This window comes from Triticum dicoccoides, chromosome 3A, assembly GCF_002162155.2.
Source record: "Triticum dicoccoides isolate Atlit2015 ecotype Zavitan chromosome 3A, WEW_v2.0, whole genome shotgun sequence".
Taxonomy (NCBI): Eukaryota; Viridiplantae; Streptophyta; class Magnoliopsida; order Poales; family Poaceae; genus Triticum; species Triticum dicoccoides.
Genome location: NC_041384.1, coordinates 61970227 through 61976169, shown reverse-complemented (window position 1 = coordinate 61976169; position 5943 = coordinate 61970227).

Here is a 5943-nt window from a genome sequence, read left to right as displayed (position 1 = left end):
GCCGCACAAACGATGCAAGATCCAGGAAAGCAGACAAGCCACGCCGCATTATGGAACTCCCAGGTGGTCTCTATTACGAGCAGCATACCTGTTTTTTAATACAATTCCGTGGCCTGCCCCTGGCCAGGACATGTTAAATAGTCGAATTTCTTTTGCTTATCGCACTAGTTGTATTGTTCCACTTTCATAGCAGCCTTTCTATAAACAATGCATAGCTTTTTGTCTATTTTTTGCATTATCCTCTTTTTATATATATGTTTATCAATAACATGTTGCATCCGTACACTGTGGTACGGCAAAAATACGCCAGGGGCTTCAGTACCCATCAATATGGCGTGAGAAGTCCGTACACTTTCACAAGTGCGGCACCCCAAACTTATAGCACTATATGCATCGGCTCCGAATCATGATTTGGGTCAATAGTTGGGTTTGCCCGGCTCCTATGTTTTGGTGCCTTACATTCCGCTATATCGGCTAAGGTAGCACTAGGAGAACTACTGCGATTGTGCCCCAGTTGAGCTGGGCTGAGCACCTCAGTAGAGAAAGCTAAAACTGACTGTCATGATGAGGCGAGAGACCGGTCGCTGTTCGAGAGGTTTTTCGAGTCCTTAAGGACTTATGCCGCTTCGAGCGAGGAACCGGCTTTGTCCGGCTAAGGCGTGGATAGCGCCCCGAACTCGGTCTTCCGAATACTAGGGGCTTCGCCGAAATTTAAAATTATAGAGTTCTATGGCTAAGTGAGAGTGTTCAACCATTATAGTCCGATTGCCTTGTTCGTTGTGCTGAGCGCCTCCCTCGACGGACCCAATCATGGGAAAAAGAGCGCTCAAGTTTATCCCGAACACCCCAGCACTAGTGGCATGGGGGCAGAAGCCGACGACTGGTCATCTCTCAATTTTTTGATAAACGGCCGCACAGAAAGTAATATTTTAAATTCAAGCATTGCTTAGCGCATATGAACAAGTTTTCAGCGCACACGATAACACGAGCGAGTTCATTCAAAAATTACATCCTTGGTGCATTCATCCGCCATAAGGCGGGCACCGGCCAAAACATCCTTGTAATAGTTCTCGGGCTTGCGATGCTCCTTCCCCGGCGGCGGCCCGTCCCTCACAAGCTTCTCACCGTCCAGCTTACCCCAGTGCACCTTTGCACGGGCAAGGGCCCTACGGGCACCTTCGATGCAGACGGAGCGCTTGATGACCTCGAGCCTTGGACAAGCCTTCACCAGTCGCCACACCAGTCCGAAGTAGCTCCCAGGCAGGGCCTCTCTAGGCCACAGCCGAACTATGAAGCCCTTCAGGGCCTGTTCGGCCGCCTTGTGGAGCTCGACCAGCTGCTTCAGCTGGTCGCTCAAGGGCACAGGGTGTCCGGCCTCAGCGTACTGAGACCAGAACACCTTCTCCATCGAGATGCCTTCCTCGGCTCGGTAGAATGCGTCGGCATCGGATACGCTACGGGGAAGATCTGCGAATGCCCCTGGAGAGCTCCGGATTCGGGTAAGTAACAAGTAGTTTACTTTTATATGTCTGCTTTGCATAGAGAATGCCTTACCCGCCACTATCTTTTTCATCGCATCCAATTCCTGAAGGGCCTTCTGGGCTTCGGCCTTGGCAGATTTGGCAGTTTTAAGGGCCGCAGCAAGCTCGGACGCTCGCGTCTTCGAGTCGAGCTCCAAACTCTCATGTTTTTTCATGAGAGCCCGAAGCTCTTGCTGCACCTCGCCGACCTGCGCCTCAAATTTCTCCCGCTCGGTGCGCTCCATGGCCGCTCTCTTCTTGGCCTCGGACAACGCCTTCTTAAGGGTCGCCACCTCAGTTGTGGCCCCTACAATAAGCAGTATACTCCTGTCATTTTTTGCAATTGCGTCTTCTTATAGGCATTTTTTCTATAAGGTATCTCTTACCTTCTTTCTCCTCGAGCTGCCGTTTGGCAAGGCCGAGCTCTTGCTCGGTCCGCTTGAGGCCCTGCTTCAGGGCATCCACCTCCGCAGTCAGTGCGGCGGTGGCCAGCAGCGAAGCCTGCATACGTATATTGACTCCTTTTTAGTTAGACTCCTGCGATATTTAATAGATCCTCTATTCGGCTTTTCTTTCCGAATGCCAAACAGAGCATCAGGGGCTACTATCTATGCGGTAATATTTTTACATATTTCTACTTACCTCGAAGCTTGTTAGAAGGCTAGTACAAGCTTCAGTAAGTCCGCTTTGGGCCGACCGAACCTTCTGGACCACCGTACTCATGATGGCACGGTGCTCCTCATCGATGGAGGCGCCCTTAAGCACCTCCAGCAGATTGTCCGGCGCCTCCGGTTGGACGGAGGACGCCGGCTCAATAGGCTTGCTCCTCTTGGCAGGAGTTCGCCTGCCGCGGTCCGGAACCGTTGATGATTCCGGCGCGGTGTCTGGCTTAAAGCCGGACTTGGAGCCCTGGGGGGTCTTGTCCCCTTTACTCCTGGAGTCCGGGAGGTCGCCTCGCGGCTCCTCCTGGACCACCTCCTCTTGCCCCGGAGCTTGTCGCGACGCCACTTCAGCGTCATCCGCAGCACTAGGGGAGGCAGCGGGCGGAACTGAACTCACGTCCGATGAATCCAGGGAGCCGCTCGACGACTCGTCGAGCCCGTCCTTGGGCGGGCTGCATGATTATATTCGACATTAGGGAAAGCTGCGCAACAAAAGGAATATCATGAGTTACTCTGGTATCCGAACACTTACGATTTTGCCAGACGCTTGGCCCTGTCCGACCACTCCTCTTCGTCCTTGTCGGCGTCGGGGGCGTAGTCCGGCGAAGGGGTTTTCCTCTTCTTGGACCCTTCGGCCTCCCCTACTAGGGCGGCCTTCCTCTTCTTTCCTCCCCCCGCTAGAGGGGGAGAGGTCTCTTCTTCCTCCTCCTCGTCTTCACGGGAGGAGTGCGTCTCGGACTCATCGGACGACGAGTCCGACACCACCATATGCCGGGAACTCTTTCGAGTCCCCGTGGCCTTCTTCTTCTTGGCCTTCTTCTCCGGCACCACATAAGGTGCCGGGACCAGCAGCTTCACTAGGAGAGCAGGGGCTGGGTCTTCGGGCAAGGGAGCCGGACAGTTAATCAGTCCGGACTTCGCCTGCCAATCCTGTCAAAGGTGAGGGAGTTTAGATCCTACATAGAGTCAAACTATGAAGAAAACTTAACATCCTGTAAAAGATGAAAATATTTTACCTCGCCAACAGGACGCTGCGAGCTGAATTCGTGGTCTTCGGAGGCGGATATGGGAGCCTCGGCGCCTTTGGTTAGCCCCTTCCAGACATCTTCGTACGTCGTGTCGAAGAGCCTGCTCAGAGTTCGGTGCTGCGCCGGGTTGAACTCCCACAAATTGAAGTCCCGTTCTTGACACGAAAGGATCCGGCGGACGAGCATGACCTGGACTACGTTGACAAGCTTGAGCTGCTTGTTCACCAGGGACTGGATGCATTTTTGCAGTCCGATCACCTCTTCTTCGTCGCCCCACGACAAGCCCGTCTCCTTCCAGGACGTGAGCCGCGTAGGGGGTCCGGATCGGAATTCAGGGGCTGCGATCCACTTCGGATCGCGTGGCTCGGTGATGTAAAACCACCCTGACTGCCACCCCTTCAAGGTCTCCACAAAGGAGCCCTCGAGCCATAGGACGTTGGCTATTTTGCCCGCCATGGCACCTCCGCACTCTGCCTGGTTGCCGCGCACCACCTTTGGCTTGACGTTGAAAGTCTTGAGCCAGAGGCCGAAATGGGGGCGGATGCAGAGGAAAGCATCGCAGACGACGATAAACGCCAAGATATTGAGGATGAAGTTCAGGGCCAGAGCGTGGAAATCTAGGCCATAGTAGAACATGAGCCCGCGGACAAATGGGTGGAGAGGAAAACCCAATCCGCGGAGGAAGTGGGGAAGAAATACTACCCTCTCATGGGGCCTTGGGGTGGGGAGAAGCTGCCCCTCCTCAAGAAGCCGGTGCGCGATGTCTTTGGACAGGTATCCGGCCTGCCTTAGCCTTTTGACATGGCCCTCCGTGACGGAGGAGACCATCCACTTGCCTCCCACTCCGGACATTGTTGGAGAAGGTTGAGGTAGGAAGTCCGGGCTTGGGCGCTGGGGCTCGGGTGCGCAGAAGATGGATAGGCAAAGGAGGAAGAAGGCGTAGGTAAAAAGGTGGATCTTTATCCCCTTATATGAGCGGATGCGACTATGCATCCCCACCAGCCTAGTAAAACTCGCTTGCCTCCCAAGCGCCGTGATAAATGGCTCGGTTGGGTTACCCACGTCCGTATTGATGAGAATCCCATAAATAGGGGACACGATCTCTGCTTTGACAAGACGTGCCAAGGAAACCGCCTCGCAAAACACGCTGAGGTGGAAAAGTGAAAACGATTCGAATAAAGGCTTGGCCGTAGTGTGATGTCGCGCGGCGGAATACGTCAGCAGATTAGATTTGTGTTAATATTATTCTCTCTGTGGCAATACGTGGAAACTTATTTTGCAGAGCCGGACACTACTCTTGGTGTTTACAAACTTTTATGAAGAATTTGGAGGAGGAACCCGCCTTGCAATGCCGAAGACAATCTACACGCCGGACTCGTCGTCATTGAAGCCTGGTTCAGGGGCTACCGAGGGAGTCCTGGATTAGGGGGTGTTCGGGTAGCCGGACTATACCTTCAGCCGGACTCCAGGACTATGAAGATACAAGATTGAAGACTTCGTCCCGTGTCCGGATGGGATTTCCTTAGCGTGGAAGGCAAGCTTGGCGATGCGGATATTCAAGATCTCCTACCATTGTAACCGACTTTGTGTAACCCTAACCCTCTCTGGTGTCTATATAAACCGGAGGGTTTTAGTCCGTAGGACAACTTCATCATAAAACAATCATACCATAGGCTAGCTTTTAGGGTTTAGCCTCCTTGATCTCGTGGTAGATCTACTCTTGTACTACCCATATCATCAATATTAATCAAGCAGGACGTAGGGTTTTACCTCCATCAAGAGGGCCCGAACCTGGGTAAAACATCGTGTTCCTTACCTCCTGTTACCATCCGGCCTAGACGCACAGTTCGGGACCCCCTACCCGAGATGCGCCGGTTTTGACACCGACAAGGGCACTCTATGACCTCGCCGAAGTCTGCCAAGTCGCAACAATAAATCCCTGGAACCACACGGCCATAACTTTTAATGCCGAGGACAAACCAAAAGTCCGGTCAGTCCGGGCACCAGTCGCCTTGGTTCTCAATCCAATTGTGGATGGCTTTCGGCTCACTAAAGTGCTCGTGGACGGCGGCAGCGGGTTGAACCTCATCTACGAGGACATGCTCAATAAAATGCAAATGGATAGGAGCCACATCGAGCAAGGTAATACGACCTTTCGAGGAATCATTCCCAGTCGGGAAGCAAGATGCGCAGGAAAAATTAAACTCGACGTGGTATTCGGCGCACCGGAGAACTATCAGTCTGAAGAGATAACCTTCCAAGTGGCCCCTTTCAACAGTGGATATCACGCCCTATTAGGGCGAGACGCATTCATGCACTTTCAAGCCATACCTCACTACAGGTAAATGAAGTTCAAGATGCCCGGGCCAAACGGTATTACCACTCTTGCCAGTGATCCGGACATAGCGCTCCGCACCGAAAACAAAACCGCATCCCTGGCGCTCGAAGCACTATCTGAGGCCCTTGCAGCTGAAGAATTAACCGCACTACGCTCCACAGTGGATAGGGATGACGTAATCCTCGATAAGCGGCCCAAAACCACCTCCTTCAAACCAGCGGACGAAATAGTTAAATTTCAAGTTCACCCGACGGACCCCAAGAAGACAACTTCCATCGGAGCACAGCTGGACCCGACGGTCGACGCCGTATTACGCGCGTTCCTGCGCGAGAACTGGGACATATTCGCCTGGCACCCTTCTGATATGCCAGGAATCCCACGCAGATTGGCCAAAC